Source organism: Oryctolagus cuniculus, chromosome 10 (genome assembly GCF_051225735.1).
Source record: "Oryctolagus cuniculus isolate XC-2025 breed Fujian yellow rabbit chromosome 10, ASM5122573v1, whole genome shotgun sequence".
Classification (NCBI taxonomy): domain Eukaryota; kingdom Metazoa; phylum Chordata; class Mammalia; order Lagomorpha; family Leporidae; genus Oryctolagus; species Oryctolagus cuniculus.
In genome coordinates this window covers 35,381,082-35,404,536 of record NC_142876.1, presented here as the reverse complement: position 1 = coordinate 35,404,536, position 23,455 = coordinate 35,381,082, and the positions used below count along the sequence as shown (strand labels likewise).

The 23,455-nt window shown below is 40.6% G+C and overlaps 1 long non-coding RNA gene across 4 annotated transcripts in view; it reads left to right on the top strand.

The window, feature by feature from the left end:
* Positions 1 to 23,455, top strand: part of LOC149123736 (uncharacterized) — a 56,997-nt gene that overhangs the window by 21,416 nt on the left and 12,126 nt on the right. Inside the window, exon 3 of one of the 4 annotated variants that reach the window (XR_016214049.1) lies at positions 19,213 to 19,272. The exons of the other annotated variants lie outside the window; for them this stretch is intronic. This is a non-coding gene — a long non-coding RNA (uncharacterized LOC149123736). The remainder of the gene's footprint in view (positions 1 to 19,212; positions 19,273 to 23,455) is intronic. 4 annotated transcript variants of the gene reach the window in all.

Below are 23,455 nucleotides of genomic sequence, written 5' to 3'. Positions count from 1 at the left end.
TGTTATGCCATAGCTTTACCCGCTATGTCCCCATGTTACTCATTGTTTTATAGTGGCTCAGTGATGGCAGTTGATGCACTGCTTAGAGTTGGGAGTTCTACCATAACAGAATTTCTCTCCTTTGAGATATGAACCCTGGGGAAAGCTAAACCTTCAAGTTAGATCCTAAGTGTCTCCCTGGGCCTAAAATCCAAATTGGAGCCAAGCAGAGGTTGTCTTCTAGAGGTTATACATGTATTTTTTGTACTCTGTGTTCCTGGGGTAGTGTGGGCCAGGGAGTAGAAGAAACACATGACAAACATATTACTGTTTTAACTGCCAAGGTTAAAAAAAAATCTCTTTATGAATTAGGCAGGTGTACTCTAGTAGGTCAGACCTACGAGGTGAGCCCTTGGAAAAGCCAGATGCCGAATGGTTTACTGATGGCAGCAGCTATATGAAGGAAGGAGTTAGAAAGGCAGATGAAATATATACAGATTATAGATATGCTTTCCTTGTGTTACATGCACATGCAGCATCTGGAAAGAGAGGGGCTTACTGACTGCGAAGAGTTGCCCTGTTAAATATGGAAAAGAGATACTGGCTCTACTTCAGGCAGTACTGGAGCCTTTAGAAGTGGCCGTCATCCACTGCGAGGGATATCAGAAGGGAGATAATTATATTAACCAGGGAAATGCGTTAGCAGATAGAGCAGCTACACAGGAAAGTTTGGAAATGGCCCTTATACCTCAATCTGTGGAAGCAGCTGAGGAATCTCACTATACGGAGCCTGAAAATGAATGGGCCCAACAGCGAGGCTATACTACAAACGCAAATGGATAGTGGATGCTAAATCACAGAATTATGCTACCAATGACCACTTAATGGAAAATTATACAACTCTACCCACTTAGTAAGAGATGCTTTAGTACAACTGTTCTCCCGAGCTTTTGGAGGAAAGGTACCAAATATGGTCATAAAGGAAGTGACTCGCTCTTGGCCACTATGTTTACAGAATAACCCTCACCATGTAAGGCCACCTACCCTGTTGACTCCTGTGCAGAGGAGGGGAACATAAACAGGTGTAGATTGGCAGGTTGATTTTACCAATATGCTCCCTACAAGTAATTATAGGTACCTTCTAGTCTCTTTTTTTTTTTTTGACAGGCAAAGTGGACAGTGAGAGAGAGAGACAGAGAGAAAGGTCTTCCTTTGCCGTTGGTTCACCCTCCAATGGCCACTGCAGCCAGCAAGCTGCGGCCAGTGCACTGTGCTGATCCGAAGCCAGGAGCCAGGTACTTCTCCTGGTCTCCCATGGGGTGCAGGGCCCAAGCACCTGGGCCATCCTCCACTGCACTCCCTGGCCACAGCAGAGAGCTGGCCTGGAAGAGGGGCAACTGGGACAGAATCCGTTGCCCCGACCGGGACTAGAACCCGGTGTGCTGGCGCTGCAAGGCGGAGGATTAGCCTAGTGAGCCGCGGCACCGGCCTACCTTCTAGTCTATATTGATACTTTTACAGGATGGATAGAGGCCTTTCCGATCCGAATAGAGAAAGCACATGAGGTGTTTAAAGCCGTGTTGAAAGACATCTTGCCACGCTTTGGACTCCCACGGTCACTCCAGAGTGACAATGGACCTTCATTTATATCTAAAATAACCCAGCAGAACCCAGCAGCTTCTGAGAATAATGATGACCATGCAGGAGACACTGAGGATGGCAGTGACTGAAAGAGATCCAGCTCATGACGTGAACTCATTAGATGAGATAGGTAGAGACTTCCAGACCAAGAACAGGCAGGGTCTGCACCCCTAATTAGCAGGAAGTTGCTACAGAAGATGGTGACTCGACGCCCATCAACATCCCCTTAAGATTAAGGTCTGGAGTCTCTGAGGGGGGAATGAAGTAGGCAGGCATACAGGTTAAAATTGATCAGATTTGTGAACTGGAAGACCACGCCTTTGCCACGCCCCTGTGTGGCCTCATGCCCCTACCTGGCCACACCTGGGTTCCCACCAGACAATCAGGCTAATTAACCACGCCCCTTTGGAAGTGGGTTAAAAGCCAGGCCACACCGGCTCTTCTTCCCTGGCCTCTTGCTAGGAAGGGGCTTTCTTTTCAATCTCAGCTAAAACAGAGAGGCCACTTGTATATTGGATGTGGTTTTCTTTCTTGAGATATAGTGCTGGTAGACGGGAGGAATGGGGAACAGAGAAGCAGAGATGGAAAAAAATTCTTGGAATAATTCTCTTCATTCTTTATGGTCACCATTTAAGTCTCTATAAGAAATGTGCTTGGGGAAGCTGTAAAATAATTAATAGTGCATGAGAAGAACATTTATATTTCAATTGTCTACATTTAAGAAACACTTTGCATATCTGTTCAAGGCTTCCAATCATGGCCTTGAATATAAATGAGAGGGGGAAACAAAGAAAACCCAGAGGCAAGAAAAAAGCAATTAGAGGGCCTTAGACAGGGCACATCAATCGCTGTGGAATCCCAGGCATGACCTTGCTGCTAGTTCTAGTAGAAGTCCAAGTGAGGGTTTGTCTGGCTCCTGCTCCAGCCTCCTTGGAGATTTACCCATGGTGGTATCAGAACTGTGCCCATGATTTTCCTTCATAATTGGCTTGTGTGGGCCACTTACAGTAAAGGTTATTGGGCTCTAACCAGTCACTTCATAAACTTTCAGATGCACTAATTAGGCTTAGTGCCACAGTTCTAGGAAGAGAGAAAACCAATAGCTTCCAGCTAGATTTATCTGAATGCATGGGGCTTTGAGAATTCTGCTGTTAGAGCAAAAATTAACTTTCATCTTTTCAAATGTTGATAAGAACTTATAATAAATATCCTGAAGCCTCATAATTTTTACCACAGTCACTAAGAAGTCAGAACAAATACTATTGTCTACAGTTTTATGCACATTGATGCACAGTTAAATCCAGTTCCAGGAGCCATTCAACTAATTGTTGGTAAAATGAAAAATCAAAAACAAAGTACTTCCACTAGATGGCGATGTCCACCAAGTTAGAGGCAGGGCCTCACTACCTACTGCACCCAGAACTTGTTTCTTGGCCCAGAGCCTGAAATTGTTTTATTTTTTTCCCTCTTGAATAACTAAAATAAAAAGCCATATTATATATTCCTGAGTGTTCTATGACCTCTTTTTTCAGCCATAATTTAATGTGGTTAATATGAGCTGCTCTATGTAGAGGATGAGAATTTTGAAGCCAGAATTTATTAAGTAATTTACTAAAGATTGGATTGTTTCTTTTGGGCTTTGATTTACATAATTAAAGGGGATATAGATATCAAGAAAAGAAATCATACATCTTGGACAATATATGGGCTTACAGAAGAAAGAATAAGCATTTAAAATAATACTGTTGATGGAAAAGCATACCATTTGGATTAGGTTTTATTAACAAGAATAATAATTCAGAGTAAGTTACAAGGAGAACTGTCTTGAAACTTCATTTTGTCTGCTTTGCAGGAGACAGGAACAATGTAACGGTATCCAGATTTCTAGCTTATCTGAGTTTGGTTGATTGCCTTTCTCTAGTCCAGCTGCGCCCCCACCCCCAAGTTTATAAATATAAACAAATATTGGCTGTGAGCTTGGTATAGCTCAGGTTACCACACTGCTGCTTTTTTGTGGATAGTGTGCATAATAAATATTTTTGTCATGCTTGTTATTGAGATCAGCTTTTAAAAAATGCCTTTATCTTTAGAAGACTTATTTTTTTAGAGCAGTTTTAGATAAAAAAAAAAATCACAGTCAGGTGAGTCCCCGTATCTTCCTTTTCCTTCTAGTTTCCTGTTATTAAGATCTTGCATTACTGTGGTGACATATATTAAAACTGATTAAACAGTATTGACATACGTTATTACTAACTGATGCTCACAGTTTAATTGAGGCTCGTTGTGTTGTACATTGTGTTGTACTGTGGGTTTCACAAATGCATAGTGTCATGTATTCAACGTTATGGTATCATAAGGAAACTGTTGCTGCCCTGAAAGTTCCCCGTGTTTCACCTGTTCCCTCCTCCCTCCTCCTGCCTGTTCCCAGCCCCTGGGAATCCCTGACCTTTTCACTGGCTCTACAGTTTCGCCTTTCCCAGAACACTGTACAGTTGGAATCACAGAATCTTATATGCATATGAGATTCTTCCATGTCAAAGCAGGCATTTGGCACTGCAGTTAAGGCACTGGTTGGAATGTCTGCATCCTACTGGGATGCTTATCCTGGACACCCTGCTCTGTTTCTGATTCAGCTTCCTGCTAATGCACACCCTGGGAGACAGTGGTATGGTTCATGTACTTGGAATCCTGTCACCCACAGGGGGACCCAGATGGAGTTTGCGCATCCTGGCTTCAGCCTATCCCAGCCCTGGTTATTGAAGGCGTTTGGGGAGTGAATCAGTGAATGAAAGATTTCTCTTCATCTGTTTCTCCATTTTTCTCCCTCCCCTGCCTTTCAAATAAATAAAAAATAGATACAACTTTTTTTAAAAAAATTATTCATCTCTTTTCTTGACAATAACTCATTTTTGAAAATTTCTGAGTAATTATGTTTGGCATGAATGAACCAAGATTTGCCTATCTGTTCATCTAGTGAATGACATTTTGGTTGCTTTACATTTTTGGCATTTGAGAAAAAAGCTTTTATAAACACTCCTGTACAAGTTTCTGTATGGATGTAAGTTTTCAGCTCGTTTTGGTAATCATATAAGGAGCGGGATGGGTGTATCATTTGGTAAGAGTATGTTTCATTCTGTAAGAAACTGCCAAGCTTCATTACAAAGCAGCAATATCATTTTTGCATCTCTCTGTCAACAAGAGTTCCTGTTGTTCCACACGCTCACATCATTTGGTGTTGTCTGTGTTCTAGATTTTAGTTATTCTAAAATTGTATGTCTAAGGTATGTTGTAGTATCTCAGTTTTTTAATTTTCACCTCCTCAATGACATATGAAATTGAACATTATTTTCATATTTCTGTTTGCCACTGCAAAAATTATAAAGATTTATTTTATTTATTTGAAAGGCAGAGTTATGGGAGATGGGGTGGGGGGAATCTTCCATCTGCTGGTTTACTCTGGGGAGTAAAGATGACTTCAGCCTGGCCCAGGTACTACTGCTGCAGGCATCTGGGGAGAAAACTAGTGGATGGAAGGTGTCTTTCTGTCTATCTGTGTCAGTTTCACTTTATGTCTCTCTGCCTTTCAGATAAATACAAATAATTTAAAACTTTAATATATATGTATTTAAAATATATATGTAACATACTACAGTCTACTTGTATCCTGCTTACATTTTACTGCGTTGAGTGATGTGTAAGAACTTAATTTCTATTTAAATCCCTTTAGTCTCCACTTTTAAAACAAATGTTTGTAGTAACTTCTCTGCACACATTGAGCAGTGCATTAGATAATGTTGTAATTTGTGCTTCATTTGTCAGTCATAACTTTAAAAACTCATGAGGAGAAAGATAATCTAGTTACTCCTATTTAACCCTTTCCATTATTTGTTTTCTTCAAGTTTCCTGATATAATTCCTATTTGCTCGGAAGTTCCTTCACGTAGGAACTTTTCTCTCACTTTCCTTTTGTCTGAGTATGACTGTTTCTCTCTATGTTGTTGAGGGATATTTCACCACAGGTCAGAGTTCTTTTCTTTCAGCACTTGAACAGTGTTGTGACACGTTTATGCCTTTCCTTCTGGCTTCCGTGGTATAGATGAGAAATATGCTTTCTTTTGAAGTTCCTTCCCTCTCTGAGGGAAGATTAACTTCTTTAGAGTGTTTTTAGTTTTCAGAAGTTTAATTATGGTTCATCTTAGTGTGAATTTGTTGGCTTTATTCTGTTTGGTGTTTACTAATATTTTTTACTTTAGATCTAGTCCCTTCACCAAACTCAGAGATTTTTAGTCATTGTTTATTTGAATGTATTTTTAGACCTGCAGTCTTTCCTCCTCTTGTGTAACTAGAATTATGCAAATATTATTTTGTTATTGTCACACAGATGCCTGAAGCGCTTTTTTCCTGACTCTCCTCCCCACTCCTCCTCTTCCCTCCCCTCCTCTCCCCTCCTCTCTCCCCTTTCCCCTCCTTTCTGCTCTTCTCTCCTCCTCTCTTCTCCCCCCTCCCCTCTCCTTTCCCCCTTCCCTCCTCTTCTTTCTTGCTCTAGCTTTCTTCCTCCTTTTCTATCACTTTCTATCGACCTGTCTTTAAGTTCACCGTTTCTTTTCTTTGTTATCTCCAATCTACTTTTGAGCCTGTGGTGAGGTTTTTATTTTGAGTATTCTTATTTTTATATTTTCTCTTGGCGCTCTTCCTACTTTCTGTTTCTTTGTTGAAGATTTCTATTTTCCTTTTTTTTTTTGCAGTGTTCATGATTCCTAATTGACTTATTATTATTTTTTTTTTTTGACAGGCAGAGTGGACAGTGAGAGAGAGAGAGACAGAGAGAAAGGTCTTCCTTTGCCGTTGGTTCACCCTCCAATGGCTGCTGCAGCCAGCGCACCACGCTGATCTGAAGCCAGGAGCCAGGTGCTTCTCCTGGTCTCCCATGGGGTGCAGGGCCCAAGCACTTGGGCCATCCTCCACTGCACTCCCTGGCCACAGCAGAGAGCTGGCCTGGAAGAGGAGCAACCGGGACTAGAATCCGGTGTGCTGGCGCCACAAGGCGGAGGATTAGCCTAGTGAGCCGCAGCGCTGTCCTTTTTTTTTTTTTTTTTTTTTTTTTTTTTTTTTTTTTTTTTAATGGCTGCTTTTGCCGGCACTATGGCTCACTTGGTTAATCCTCCGCCTGCGGTGCTGGCATCCCATGTGGATGCTGGGTTCTAGTCCTGGTGGCTCCTCTTCCAGTCCAGCTCTCTGCTATGGCCCGGGAAGGCAGTGGCGGATGGCCCAGGTGCTTGGATCCCTGCACCCTCATGGGAGACCAGGAGAAAGTACCTGGCTCCTGGCTTTGGATCAGCACAGTGCCGGCCATGGCGGCCATTTGGGGGTTAAACCAACAGAAGGAAGACTTTTCTCTCTGTTTCTCTCTATCACTGTCTAACTCTACCTGTCAAATAAAAAAAAAAAAAAATGGCTGCTTTCAAATCTTAGCCAGAGATTCTACCATCTAAGTCATTTTAGTGTAGTCATCTGTACACTGTCTTTTCATGCAATTTGTGATTTTCTTAATTCTTGGTACGGATGATTTTCAAATGTATTCTGGACATTTTTAGTATTATTTTGTGGAACTCTGGATTCTATTTAAGCTTCTTTTTAAACATAAAGTCACTGTTTAGATAAAGTGATAGTGCATAAATCCAGATTGGGGTTGAATGTTTAGTTCCTTGCTGGTTCTTGATGACCCTAAACTGGCAAAAGTGCTTACTCACCTGCCTTATTGCAAATAAATGGGTGTGGACATTAGCTTCTTGTTGGGCCTGCTAACAACTTCCTGGAGAAAGTCAAGAACCAACTTGTATGTTCTTGTTACTTCTGTGTGAATATGTAAGCCCAGTTTTTTGCTCTTTTTTTTTTTTTTTTTTTTTTTTACCAGGGATAGGGATTAGAGTGGTACTGTGTTCTTCCACTAACAAAGGTTGGTTGATCAACTATTTGTAAGACCCTACCATGGCTGGCGCTGCAGCTCACTTGGCTAATCCTCCACCTGCGGCGCTGGCACACAGGGTTCTAGTCCTGGTTGGGGCGCTGGATTCTGTCCTGTTTGCTCCTCTTCCAGTCCAGCTGTCTGCTGTGGCCCGGGAAGGCAGTGGAGGATGGCCCAAGTGCTTGGGCCCTGCACCTGCATGGGAGACCAGGAGGAAGCACCTGGCTCCTGGCTTCGGGTCAGCACAGCGCGCTGGCCGTAGCAGCCATTTGGGGGGTGAACCAATGGAAGGAAGACCTTTCTCTCTGTTGTCTCTCTCTCACTGTCTAACTCTGCCTGTCAAAAAAAAAAAAATTAAAAAATTAAAGGGAATGTATTTTTCCATTGGTGTTAGAATACTGTCAAAAAGATTTTCTTTCTGTTAGGCTGATCTTTCCCCATTCCTTCAGTGAGGCAATATTTTCTTGGAACATTTTTCTTTGCTTGTGTATGTTCTGAGTTTTGAGTTTCTTGAGGGCTTTTTTAGATATGTACAGGACAACAAGAAAACCTGGAAGGTGAGGTGGATATTTGGTCCTATGGTTAAGATGCCTGCATCCAACATTAGAGTGGCTGGGTTTGATAGCTGGCTCTGCTCCTGTCTCCAGCTTCCAGATAGTGCAGACTCTGAGAGGAAATAGTGATGGCTCAAGTGATTGAGTTTCTGCCATCCATGGGGGACACTGGGATTTAGGTCCTAGCCACCAGCTCTCGCTAAGCTCAGTCCTGGTCAGTGTGGACATTTGAAGAGTGAGCCAGCAGATGGGAGAACTCAATTTTTCTCCGTCCCTCTCCTCTGTCTCTCAAATAAGTGAATAGATGACTGAATAAACAAATAGCCTTATAAAGATGGCTTGTTTCCTTTAAGAAAAAAAAAAGAAAAGAAAACCCAGGGATCCTCAAGTCTTTGCATTCTTTCCTCCTTTTAGAGTCTTCCTTTGGTTGCATTTAAAATGTTATGTTTTAAAACGTTGTTATGTCTGTGCCGGCTGCAGCGCGCCGGCCGCGGCGGCCACTGGAGGGTGAACCAACAGCAAAGGAATTCCTTTCTCTCTGTCTCTCACTGTCTACTCTGCCTGTCAAAAAAAAAAAAGTTGTTATGTCAATATTTTCTAGTTATTCTAATAACTATTCTAATTTCATTTTCTGTTAATTATAACCTTTTTTTGTTAGCTATGAGTTAGATTCCATTGGCGTATTTTTCTCATTAGGGATGTATCTTCTGGATTCTATGTATAATGCCAGACATTGTGAATTTATTTTTTTGGGTGCCAGGTATTTTTGTATTTTCATAAATATTATTGGGGGCCGGCACTGTGGCTCACTAGGTTAATCCTCTGTCTGCAGCGCCGGCATCCCATATGGGCGCCAGGCTCTAGTCCTGGTTGCTCCTCTTCCAATCCAGCTCTCTGCTGTGGCCTGGGAAGGCAGTGGAGGATGGCCCAAGTGCTTGGGCTCCTGCACCCCGCATGGGAGACCAGGAGGAAGCACCTGGCTCCTGGCTTTGGATTGGTGTAGTTCCGGCCGTTGCGGCCATTTGGGGAGTGAACCAACGGAAGAAAGACCTTTCTCTCTGTCTCTCTCTCTCACTGTCTGTAACTCTACCTGTCAAATAAATAAATAAATAAATAAAATCTTAAAAAAATATGTTTTATTAAGCAGTTCAATTACTCAGAAACAGTTTGATCCTTTCGTTAATGTTTTGAAATTTTGTTCTATAGGGAAAGAATGGCATTTTCTCTAAGGATGATTCTCTATTGATGGGGAATTATTCTTGTAAGTGTTCTACACATTGTCATGCAAATGGCGAGGCTTTCTAGTCTGGCATATGGGACCAGGCACTATTCCCAGTCCTGTGTGGTTTCCAGGCATCGCTCCACCGAATCATCTCAGATTACTTTTGCTCTAGCCTCTGCTAGTTTCCTCACAAGCATTCTGATGGGAACCCCTCTGTGGATATTCATAATTTTATTTTTGTGTAACATTTATTTTCTTTGGCACTCTGTCTTGTGAACCCTAATAGCTTTGTCTTCCCCCAGACTGTCAGCCCAAACTCTTCAACTCAAGAGTCCACCTGCTTCCACCGTGGCTCAGGGTAATGTCATTAGAGCAGATGGTTTGTAAAACCAGAATGCAACAATGAGAGATTTTGAATAATGAAATGATCTCCAAGTATTAAGTGATGGCTCCTTGGGTTCAAGAATGCAAGCATTTAATATTTCCTGAGCTAATATCTCAAGGAACAAATTTCTTAAGAATTTCTTCTATATCTTAGGTTAGATTTCTAGAATTTTGTAACTAGAATTTTGCTGGCAATAGATTTAATCATTGACTTCCTGTGTTCTTCATTCAATATTATTCACATACATTGGGGCTGGGACACATTTGTGGTTGACTTACTTGTCAATGAATGGAGAATTGTGACTCTCATATATGAAGACCCTTCTAAAGAGTTTATGCTGACCTGTGGTGGTTGACCTATGATGCCTATGCAGAGTGCATATGAGAGACAGAGCTCTGATGACTGACATAAACACACAAACCAATGGCATGTCTCGGTACCTGAGGCTTCATGTAACTATTTAAAGAGTAATACTAGTTTATTTCTGTTTCAAACCAAATTTAACTAAAGTAATATGTGTAATTATTTTAAGAAGCAAAATAATTTCAGAATTGACCCCAATCTTCCCTTGCAAGAGGCAAATATTTAACATCTTTAGTTTTTCCTTCTGGAATATATGTGCATATATGTATATATGTATATATATATATGCTTATGTATTTCTGTAATTTTAGTTCATTTTCATTTAACTTGAAAGGCTGAGAGACAGAGACACAGGAGATCTATGTGCTGTTTTATACTCAAATGCCTGTAAAACAGCCAAGGCTAGATCAGAAGCCTGGACCTCAATCTGTGTTGCCCACATGGGTGACAGGAGCCCAAATACAGGAGCCAGCATTTGTTGCCTCCCAGTGTGCCCATTAGCAGGAAGCTGGATGGAAATTGGAATGTATGGAGATGAACCAGGCATTCTCATGTGGGATGTGGGCATCCCAAGCAGTGTCTTCACTACTATGCCAAATGCTCATTCCACAGTTGAGTATTGTTTCAAGCTGGCCACAGTAAAATCATGTGCTCTTCTTGCAGTGAAATAGTGATGGCCTTCACTGAGAGATGATTTAATTCCTGTCCCTGAGTCATGGGGGCCTGTGACTGGTGGGAGTGACACACTATGATTTCAGTGATCAAGTCATAAAAATGATCAACTTCCAAGTTGACATTGAAATCCCGGGCTGTCCACCTAAGAAATCTCAGAAAATCATGCTTTGAAGACATTCGTGGTGTAGAGTCCATGTTTGTTTCAGCCAACAACCCCAGATGAGGGCCAAGCCTACTGATAAAATCAATTCTGTGCATGCGAGAGATAACAATAAAATGATGGTTGTTATCTTAAATTGCTGAGTTTAGGAATGATTTGTTAAGACATCAATCAATAATTGACATGTTCATGTACATTTCTATCTTTTAATTCATTTATTTTAAATATTTATATGCTATCTTTTATGGTAGTTGGTACTAAAGCTGTCTTATTCTAACAACTCCTTTGTTTCACTATCAGATACTATTATGTAATAAACTTTTGGATAAATTAAGCATTATATTTGCATTTTTATGCCAATAATATATTCTGATTGCTATCTTACTTTTTATTTATCTTGTTAAGTGATTTAGTTAGTAATTGTCTTAATTTTTAATCTGCTTAATTTTCTCTGTACTAATTTTTCCCTCTTATTCAAATAGCCTCCAATACAGTTTTTCATAAGGTCAATTGTAGGAGATGATCTGCCCATTCCATTTTTTTTTCTTGGAGTCATCTCACCTGAAAAATTTCATTTTCCATCTATCTGAGTTTGCTCTGTAAGCATCGTGCCCAACTGTTATTCTAGGACTTCTTTCTTTTTGTTCTTAACTTTGGAAAGCTTGTTGGATCTTCATTCAGTTTAGATGCTGTATTTCACAAATTACGTATTTTCTTTTTATTTGATTTAATCCCTTGTTTTAACATCATCCCCTATTTGGAAAAGTTGATGTCATAGCACAAGACAGGATAGCAACAGCCCTAAATTAGTCTGCCTCTGACGTCCAAGTAGGAATAGGAATATAAAAATTTTGAGGACCTTGTATATCTGAAAATATATTTTATATCTAACACTTAACAAAAATCAAGGTTTCTTCACAATATCTTTGTCTAAATGTGAATGGAAAGTTTCAACTTCTAGGCGAATCTATGGAGTGCTATTGTAGATACATGGGCACATCAGCAACAAGATGGATTGGAAACAGAGTAGCTAGGACTCAACTGGCACTCTGAGATGGGATGTTGACATCCTGATGGACAGCTTAACCCACTGTACCACCATGCCTTCCCTGAGTATGGGCTTTTATTTTATAGTAATAAAAATGCTTCTATCTAGAAGTAGTGTTTTATGACACTGTGAATATACTAAACACCACAAAATTATTCACTTCAAAAAGGCTCTTTTTATATCGTGTGACTTTCACAAGATTAACATGGACAAGGGAAGTAGGAGGAGGAGTGACTGACCCCTAATAGTGAGCCTGAAGGGGAGGGGTTGCTACTTTCTAGCCTGGGAATGTTGGAGTTGTGTGTAAAATAAAATGGACACTGATTTGTGTATATTTGACATTTATTTTGAGTTTTTAGAAAACGGTTTCCTTACTTAATGTTTTTATATTATATAATGTTTTGATACACAAAATCCTAGACAACTGAGTTCTGGCAAGATAAATTGTTCTTCAGCCCCACAAATATATATGGTAATAATAGTTTAAAAGTTTTGTGATCAAATGAGATAGAACATCTGAGAAAAATCTCATTTAAAATATAAAAAGTACAGGGTAATTTTCAGGAATTTCAACAATCAAAGGAATATTTGCCAATGATTTCTAAGACAAAAACTTAGAATTAAAACAGTGTAAAAGGCTGCACAACAAATGAAATGTAAGTAAGAAGCTCATCTTAGAAGGCGAGCTTTTGGCCAGCCAGGTGGCTCTCCCTCTCACTTGAGTGCATTTATGTACCCGAGAGCGAATGCTGCCCTTCTAGAAACAGAATGAGTGAGCGCATGCCAAGAAGCCCAGCCCATCTAGCAGCAGAACTGTTATTAAGCTGTAGCCCTAGAGCCTCCCAGTTTTATTTTATTGTTTCTGGGTTGTGAGTGTTGTGCAGTTCTTAGCAACTTTCTTTCCAGGCAATTAAGTCTCCCAGATCCCCATCTCAAAAGCCACAAAAAGGAAGTAAATAAGAAAGGGGAGGCAGCAGCTTGGTGGGGGCTTTCAAGTTATTTATGACTTTAATAAATCTGGGCTCCTCCCAGCCTGCCTCAGACTCCTGTTCCTGTCAAGCTCCTGAGGACAAACGATCACTTAATTGTAGGGTTTGTGGGCTGAGGTGGGCGCCAAGCACAGTTTATTGTGCAAGAAAGGCCGTTAAGTGAGACGAGGTGATAGTGCCCTGGCCAATAAGTCATTAAGCAGAAATTAAAAGCAGAAAACTTCCAAGTACCTTCTCCCTGTTAACCTCTTAGAGGTGGAGTCATTTGTGTTGGCACCTGAAGGTCCAGAGCGGCCCACGTTAGGGAGTTCTGTTGGAGGAAGGCAGACTGGGCAGCCTTTGGAATTGTCCGGTTTGCCTTGCTGTTGTGAGGCCATGGCCCTAAGCTGCTGCATCTGGGCAGCGACTCTCATGCCTGGGCATCTGAGGCTGTTGAAGGTCTGACAGTGTATTTTCTTCCGTTTTCTTCCTTCAGCTTTTTTACATCCTTGTAATATGTGGGGCACATGATTACTACCAGCTGAGAAGATGGCCAGGGACCATGGGATTTGCCTAGGCTTCCCAGGGGTGAAAGCAGGCCTGGGCTGGACCCCACCCAGTAACATGGCATTCTCTTATGAGTCACAGGCCGAATCTCTGGGTTTAAGGAATAGAGAAACCTAAGAATGTTGAATGATGGCCATCCAGTTTATTATGATTATTTCTTCTTTGGAATACTACTCAGCTTTAAAAAAGAATGAAATCTTGTCTTTTACAACAAAATGAGTGCAGCTGGAGGCAATTATGCTTAGTGAAATAAGCCAATCCCAAAAGGACAAATATCATATGTTTTCCCTGATTTATGGTAACTGATATGCAGAGTACAAAAAATGTAATGAGTATGAGTGAAATTGACATTTTGAGATTTGATTATTGTTCGTAGCCCTTGTCTACATTCTTGAGGAACAATGATTGTTCTACTTACTACTTGTTCAGTTCTTTTTCTAGTGGAGGATTAAGCTTGTGATTATAAAGCAATTTGAAAATTTGTCATTGTAAAAAATTAAAAGAAAAATAAGAAAAGAAGGAGGAGGGGAAGGTAGTGTGGGACATATCATGAATATATGAACATAGTCCCATAAGAATTAAAATAAAATTTATTTATTTGAAAGGCATATATATAGAGAAAGTGTTTTTCTGTTTGTTGATTCATTCCCAAATGGCTGCAACAGCCAGAGCTGGGCTAAGATGAACCCAGGAGGTGGGTACTCCATCCTAGTCTCCCATGAGGGTTGCAGGGACCCAAGTACATGGATCATCTTCTACCTTCCCAGGTACATTATCAGGGAGATGGATCAGAAGCAGAACAGCTTCGACTCAAACTGGTGCTCTCATATGGAATGTCCCAGGTGGCAACTTAACTTGCTGCTCCGCAACACTGGCCCCATCACTATGTCTAATTGTGTGACTAAGAAGTCCACAGCAAGTGAATGAACAGGGAATGTAAATGTTATCTTGTCTTTACTTCTAGTTCTGTGGGACAGCTTTATCTTTGCTTATACATGGTTTTGCTTTTTCTGTTTTCAGTTACATTTAATCAATCACAATCAAAATATTAATATTTGTTTTGACTCTTTCAAGAGAGTGAGAGACCACATTCATATAACATTTATTACAGTATTTTATTTATTTTATCACTACTTATTGTTTCTAATCTCTTACCATGCCTAGTTTATAAATTAAATTTTATCATAAGTATATACTGTGGAAGAAAACAGTATATATAGGATTTGGTACTGTATTAGTTAGCTTTTCATCACTACAATGAGATGCTGAGTAAGGCAGCTTATAAAGTAGAGATTTATTTAGCTCATTGTTTTGGAGGTTGGAAAGCCAAATGGCATAGGGAAGGCTCTGGCACAGGCTTCCTTTTGGCCAGTTACTAATGGCAAGAGTGATTATAGGGGCAGGCAAGTAATTACATCCCAAATCAGGAGTAGACAGAAAGTGGGATGGAACAGGCTTGCTACTTTTTTAACTTTTAAGAACTGAAAAGATCACAGGAAAAACTACCTTCTGAGAGCATACCTGCAGTGACCTATGGACCTCCCACTGGGCACCATGTCCTAAAGATCTCATTGTCTCCCAGTAGCACTACTCTGCAGATCAAACCTCCAATCACACTGGACACTCGCGGGTACCCTAACCATTTCCAAACTATAATAGGTAGTATCTGCAGTTTCAGGCATCCACTGAGGGTCTTGGATTGTATCCCCTGCAGATAAGGAGACACTATTGTACCTCCCTACTTTTATTTTATTTTAATTTTTTAAAAAAGATTTTATTTATTTTTATTTGAGAGGTAAAGTTACAGACAGTGAGAGGGAGAGACAGAGAGAAAGGTCTTCCTTCCATTGGTTCACTCCCTAGATGGCCGCAATGGCTGGAGCTGTGCCAATCTGAAACCAGGAGCCGTACGCCTCCTCCCAGTCTCCCATGTGGGTGCAGGGGCCCAAGGACTTGGGCAATCCTCTACTGCTTTCCCAGGCCATAGTAGAGAGCTGGATGGGGAGAAAAGCAGCTGGGACTCGAACTGGCACCCATATGGGATGCCAGTGCGGCAGGCAGAGGATTAACCTGCTGCTCCATGGTGCCGGCCCCAGCCTCCCTACTTTTTAAACTTCATCTTTCTCTTGCTGTTTCTGTTTTAACAAACTTTATTTTCTAGAGAAGCTTCAGGCTCCCAGCAGAACTAAGCAGGAGGTAAAGAGATTTCCTGTATATCTCCTGTGCTGATACCTGCACAGCCCTCTCCTCCATCAGTATCCTTCACCAGGGTGCTGCTGTATTTGTTATAATTGATAGAGCCACATTGACACATCATTGTCATCCAAAATCCATAGTTTGCATTATGGTTCATTTTTATTTGAACTGTAGGTAGGTGAAAGTAACTTGACCTTTTATGATCTCTGGCTGGCCTTGAGAATTGAATTAACAATAGGTAGAATAACAAGAAAAAGACATATAGATTTTTACATACACATGGGAATCCCTATAGGAAAATGAAGACCTGAAGAAGTGAAAAAGACCAACCCACTACTGAAGGAGCATCTTGCCACTTGAAAGTTTTGACAATTATGAATAAATTGCTATAAATATCCTTGTCCGGGTGTTTGTGTGGACACATGATTTGACTCCTTTGGAAGAATACTAAGGAGCACACTTGACGGATCATGTGGTACCATAGACTGAAAGTTTGCATTCCTTCAAAATTTAAACAGAGCACTAATCCCAATTTGATAGTATTTGTAAGTGGGGCCCTGTGAGGATACAGTAAGAAGGCAATGCCTGAGACTCAGAAGACTCTCACTAAGAACCCAACCATGCTGGCACCATGATCCTGAACTTATAGCCTCTGTAAGATAAATGCTGGTTGTTTTTTTTTTTTAACTTTTATTTAATGAATATAACTTCCCAAAGTACAGAATATGGATTACAATGCCCCCCCCATAACTTCCCTCCCACCTGCAACCCTCCCCTTTCCCTCTCCCCCCCCCCTTCCATTCACATCAAGATTCATTTTCAATTCTCTTTATATACAGAAGATCAGTTTAGCATATATTAAGTAAAGATTTCAACAGTTTGCACCCACATAGAAACACAAAGTGAAAAATACTGTTTGAGTATTAGTTGTAGCATTAAATCACAATGTACAGCACATTAAGGACAGAGATCCTACATGAGGAGTAAGTGCATAGTGACTCCTGTTGTTGACCTAACAAATTGACACTCTTGTTTATGGCATCAGTAATCACCCTAGGCTCTTGTCACGAGTCGCCAAGGCTATGGAAGCCTTTTGAGTTCACCAACTCTGATCATATTTAGACAAGGTTGTAGTCAAAGTGGAATCAAAGTGGAAGTTCTCTCCTCCCTTCAGAGAAAGGTACCTTCTTCTTTGATGACCTGTTTTTTCCACTGGGATCTCACTCACAGAGATCTTTCATGTAGGTTTTTTTTTTTTTTTTTTTTTTTTTTTTTTTTTTTTTTTTTCAGGGTGTCTTGGCTTTCCATGCCTGAGATACTCTTATGGGCTTTTCAGCAAGATCCGCGTGCCGTAAGGGCTGATTCTGAGGCCAGAGTGCTGTTTAGGACATCTGCCATTCTATGGGTCTGCTGTGTATCTCGCTTCCCATGTTGGATCGTTCTCTCCCTTTTTGATTCTATCAGCTAGTATTTGCAGACACTATTCTTGTTTATGTGATCTCTTTGGTTCTTAGTCCTATCATTACGATCAATTGTGAACAGAAATTGATCACTGGGACTAGTGAGATGGCATTGGTACATGCCACCTTGATGGGATTGAATTGGAATCCCCTGGTATGTTTCTAACTCTACCGTTTGAGGTAAGTCAGCTTGAGCATGTCCTGAATTGCACATCTCTTCCCTCTCTTATTCCCACTCTTATATTTAACAGTGATCACTTTTCAGTTAAGTTTCAACACTTGAGAATAACTGTGTATTGATTACAATATTCAACCAAAAGTATTAAGTAGAACAAACAAACAAACAAAAATACTAAGAGGGATAACATATCAAGTTGCTCATCAACAGTCAGGGTGAGGGCTGATCAAGTCACCGTTTCTCATAGTATTCATTTCACTTTAACAGGTTTCCTTTTTGGTGCTCAGTTAGTTGTCACCGATCAGGGAGAACATATGGTATTTGTCCCTTTGTGACTGTTTTATTTCTCTCAGCATAATGCTTTCCAAATTCCTAACAGGGATCACTTTTCAGTTAAAATTTAAACACCTAAGAATAATTGTGTGTTAATTACAGAGTTCAACCAATAGTACTAGAACAAAAAACAAATACTAAAATGGATAAAGTACTAAAGCTGTCTGCACCTTAATGTTTATTGCAGCTCAATTCACAATAGCTAAGACCTGGAACCAACCCAAATGCCCATCAACAGTAGACCGGATAAAGAAATTATGGGACATGTACTCTATAGAATACTATACAGCTGTCAAAAACAATGAAACCTGGTCATTTGCAACAAGATGGAGGAACTTGGAAAACATCATGCTGAGTGAATTAAGCCAGTCCCAAAGGGACAAATATCATATGTTCTCCCTGATCGGCAACAACTAACTGAGCAGCAAAGGGGAAACTTGTTGAAGTGAAATGGACACTATGAGAAACAGTGACTTGATCAGCTCTTGTCCTGACTATTGAGATAAATGCTTGTTATTTGAGCCACCAGTTCTATAGTGTTTTGTTATGGCAGTCTGAGCTAATTAAGACATAAGGCAAGGTTGGTTTTGTAGGAAACATCCAAACCGTATTCCAGGGTGACTACCATTTTTCATTTCTACCATCAACAGGTGACAATTCCTGTTGTTTCACATCTTTACCAGCACTTGATGTTGTTAGTATTCTGGGTTTTGGCCATTCTGACAGTCATATAATAGATCTCATTGTTGGTCCATTTTACTTTAATGTGTCTTCTCTCTGTTGCTGCTTTTGTGTATCTTTCCTGGTAGTTCCTGGCATTTTCTGACTCCTCCTTTCTCAACTATCCCCTTCCTTTGACCCTCCTGCCTTTCATTTCTGTCTTTTATTCCTGTCTGGAAGTGTACTTTTATTTTCCTTTCTACTCTTTCCTTCACTCCTTTTCCTTTTCTTACCTTCCTTCTTCTCCATTCCAACTTGGTGTAAGCATGAAAATGAAGAGTAATACTTACTTTCAATTAATATCAGTTGTATTGAATATATTAGTTAGCCCTCATTTGAATATAAAAAGTCTTCCTTGCTTTATATTTCTTTCAAGGAAATAACACCAAATTATTTTTGAATGTGGTTCATGATTTTTTTTCCTGTGGGGTCAGTAATTCTCAAAAGTGATTTCCCTTTGCCTTCCTACCTCATTAATAATCTATTTGCAACTCACAAGGTTTTTAGTAAGAAAAAGAACCCAAAAATCAATTCTTAACATATTTGAGACGCTGTAAAAGATTATACATTCAATCCTAAATTGTTCAGATTGAAACTGAATCCTATTTTCTCTTACTCAGTCCATAGATGACAGTGTTGTTTTTGTCAGAATAATACACATGAATGGAGGGATGAAATTATGACCTTGTCAACCCAGCTCTTCCCTTTAGTTTCAGTGAGGTTTGTTCTCCTGTTTTCTACTTATATCCTGCCATTGTTTAAAACTTGGAAATAAGAACAATCTTGCATTGCCTTTCAGGTCATACTAGAATGTTTAATAACAAATCCATCTACAATTCATCTCATGCTCTGGAGGAAGGTAACTTTGGCTTATTACTGATTATTGAATTAGGGCTCAGACTCAGCAAAGTGGGATATAAACTTTTGAAGATTGATATATTATAAATGATTTTTAGTAGTTAGAATAGATACGTCCAACAGCTATGGTTTTATTGCCGTGTAGGACATTGACCAGTTTTCTTTCTTTCTCTCTCTCTCTTCTTTCCTTTCCTTTCCTTTCCTTTCCTTTCCTTTCCTTTCCTTTCCTTTCCTTTCCTTTCCTTTCCTTTCCTTTCCTTTCCTTTCCTTTCCTTTCCTTTCCTTTCCTTTCCTTTCCTTTCCTTTCCTTTCCTTTCCTTTCCTTTCCTTTCCTTTCCTTTCCTTTCCTTTCCTTTCCTTTCCTTTCCTTTCCTTTCCTTTCCTTTCCTTTCCTTTCCTTTCCTTTCCTTTCCTTTCCTTTCCTTTCCTTTCCTTTCCTTTCCTTTCCTTTCCTTTCCTTTCCTTTCCTTTCCTTTCCTTTCCTTTCCTTTCCTTTCCTTTCCTTTCCTTTCCTTTCCTTTCCTTTCCTTTCCTTTCCTTTCCTTTCCTTTCCTTTCCTTTCCTTTCCTTTCCTTTCCTTTCCTTTCCTTCCTTCCTTCCTTCCTTTCCTTTCCTTCCTTTTCTTTCCTTTCCTTTCCTTTCCTTTCCTTCCTTTCCTTTCCTTTCCTTTCCTTTCCTTTCCTTTCCTTTCCTTTCCTTTCCTTTCCTTTCCTTTCCTTTCCTTTCCTTTCCTTTCCTCCAAAGCCAGGAGCCAGGTGCTTCCTCCTGGTCTCCCATGCAGGTGCAGGACCTAAGGACCTGGGCCATCCTCCACTGCCCTCTCAGGCCACAGCAGAGAGCTGGAATGGAAGAGGAGCAACCGGGACAGAATCTGGCACCCCAACTGGGACTAGAACCTGGGGTTTAGAACCCGGCACCGCAGGTGAAGGATTAGCCTAGTGAGCCGTGGCGCCGGCCTACCAGTTTTCAATCTAGTTTGCCATCTTATTCTTTCTTTCCAGTGACATATCATGGTTTCTGAATTCTTCCTTTAAATGACCTTTGCCATACTCCCGTCCATACTCCTGGTTCCTTAATTAAAGACTTAACTTTCAATTTGTATGAAAGTCAATTTCTGAAAGTTCTTATACCTTGAAGTTTAGTTCAAATGGCAATTCTTTTAATTCTTTTTTTTTTTTTTTTTTTTTTTTGACAGGCAGAGTGGATAGTGAGAGAGAGAGAGAGAGAAAGGTCTTCCTTTTTGCCGTTGGTTCACCCTCCAATGGCCGCCACGGCTGGCGTGCTGCGGCCGGCGCACCGCGCTGATCCAAAGCCAGGAGCCAGGTGCTTCTCCTGGTCTCCTATGGGGTGCAGGGCCCAAGCACTTGGGCCATCCTCCACTGCACTCCCGGGCCACAGCAGAGAGCTGGCCTGGAAGAGGGCAACCGGGACAGAATCCGTCGCCCTGACCGGGACTAGAACCCGGTGTGCCGGCGCCGCAAGGCGGAGGATTAGCCTAGTGAGCCGCGGCGCCGGCCTAAAATGGCAGTTCTTATTACTTCTGCAACATTCACCTTGTCCTTCACAGAATTATTTTAAATTTATTTAGGCATTTTAATATTTCTTTATTTATAAAAATATGTTGTATACTTCATCTATACTCAATTCTTATCTCTGAAAGCAGAGACAGCCTCTTTTAATGTTCATTGGATTTAATAGGGTTGTGCTGAATCTGTCTCCATTGTCTTCAGCCTTAGGCTGCTAGTAATAGCAGCATGGAAAGAAAGCCTTTGCTCTCACAGAATATTAGTTATTATAGATATCATTCTAGTCTCTTAGGAGTATTTACACTGGCTATTGTTTGTTTTTGTAGCTGTCCATCTTGGGTCCAATTTTGGCAGCTTTCTAAAATCTCTCTATAAGCAGCAGAGCATGTTTGAGTCATCTTCCTTAATGCCAGTAAAATGTCACCCAGTTTCCCCCTTGGAATACTGGCCTGAAACTAACTGCATCATTCCTTTCTTACCTATGAATTTTATCCACACTGAGCTAGATGATGCCTGGGAATTATATATAATGTAACATTTATGCCCTTCTTCTTTTGTTTTCATATGTTGAAATTAATGTGTCATTGTGAGGATTCTAAACAGATGGGGAAAGGTCAAGGTTTCTTTGTTGCTAAGTGTGTTACCATGGCTACAGTAATATCTGTGCATTATCAGAAAACATCATTTATTTGGCTGCTGGTGGCTCATTAGAGGAGGGAGCAGCCCTGCCTTCATGGTTCTGGATGGTTTATTTCTGTTTTATACTTTTTATCTTGCTATGAGAACCACAGTAATAGGTTGGAACACAAACAAATCTGGTGGCAGTAGGTGGAGAATAATCAAAGCAGGCCCACACTTGCATACAAATGACCCAAACAATTTAACTGGGACAGCTGGGCCCAGATCAAATAAGCTTTGGGTAAAATTAAGCAGTGTCCAAACAATCATGTATCTGGGCTGTGCTTGACTGAACAAGCAGTGCTCTGAATGGAACCTTTCCTGTCCTGAGTCTTGGGTAATGCTGCCTTCATACCTGTTGCTTTTGTACTGTCCAAGGTGATCTTGCTCTAATGCAAACTGGAATTGCAGCAGAGAGTATGTGAAAGGGAATACCTTAGACTAGGCAGTCTAAGGACTAGAATTGACCAAGTTAATCCCTAATGAGGTGATGTGTGGTGTAAATACTTGGATACCAATGTATGATAATTATAAAAATTTAATTCAAGCAGAATTCAAGAGATTCTAACAGGGATAAAATGTGGCCATGAGTGACTGAGCAGTAGGGATGTTAGAAGTCAGACCCGTGTCAGGCTATCTGATTTCAAGCAGGACCTCAGTTAGTGGATAAAGATTTGGTGAAATTATCCAATTCCCAGGAAGAAAAGTAACAAGACAGACTTTTGAAGAGCATCATCCAGGGTAGACTGAATTTCCTACAAATGTTTCAACCCCAGTGAATACACAATATAGGCAGTAGTGCCATGGATAACATCCAGACCTAACAATAGCCAAAATAATTCCAGTGTGCACTGGTCACTAGGTCTAGCTTGAGGATTTGCTGTCTTCTTCAGCAAAATGGTGCCTACATAAATGAAAATTCATTTTAGATTTTTCTCAGGCCTGGGGTTTATTTCCCTGTGTTATAGCCTCTAGCACCAGGGCTCATGAGGATTAATGAATATGTGTCAGGAGCCCAGTGATCTGTGAGGGCTTTGCCTAAGGGTTGAAGAATATGTGCCTCTCCTGTGAGAGACTAGAGGAGTCAAAAACCAAGAGCTTTTGCGTCTTTGGCAGGAGCATATCCTTGCTCTGAACTTGGTCTCTTGGGATGATGATTGATGGTTTCTAGGGTGAAAATTCTGGTCTAACGAGAGCAATACCAGAGTGACAAGAATGGACCTATTCTTGGCTTACCGCTAGCACTGGATGCTGTAAGACAGTTCTCTCTTCTCTGGACTGTAGTATCTTCATTGATTCAATTTGAAGCTGAATCTGATGTTCAGCTTATGTGCTTCATGGATTTATTGATGTTTTTCAATGTATATTGAAGTGTATGCATCAGAATATTGCTGTCTTGGTCTGTGGGTGCTGCTGTTAAGAAAATTCCTGGGATTAGGTAATTTACAGAGAGCAAAATTTTCTTTCTTTCTCATTGTTCCCTGGAGACTAGGGAATCCAAGACCACGGCGACAGCACGCTCAGGGTCTGGTGAAGGGCCTGGTCTGTCATTCCAAGATGTGCTTTGGTTTAGTTTCCTCTGGAGGGGAAAAAAACTGTGTCGTCCCCCTGGTAGAAGGCACATAAAGGTAAAACAGGGCTAAGGTAGCTGTCTGCAGGTCTTTTATAAGACATTAACCCATTAAGTGCCTTTATATATATATATATATATTCTACATTAAGATTCATTTTCAGTTAACTTTGTACACAGACTACCAACTCTATACTAAGTAAAGATTTCAACAATTTGCACATATACACACTCACACACAAAACTGTTTGAGAACAAGTATCACAGTTAATTCTCACAATGTAACTAATTTAGGACAAAGGTCCTGCATGGGGGGTTAGTGCACAGTGACTCCTGTTAATTTAACTATTAATGCACTATTCGTTCTCACAGATCAGGGAGAACATATGATATTTGAACCTTTGGGACTG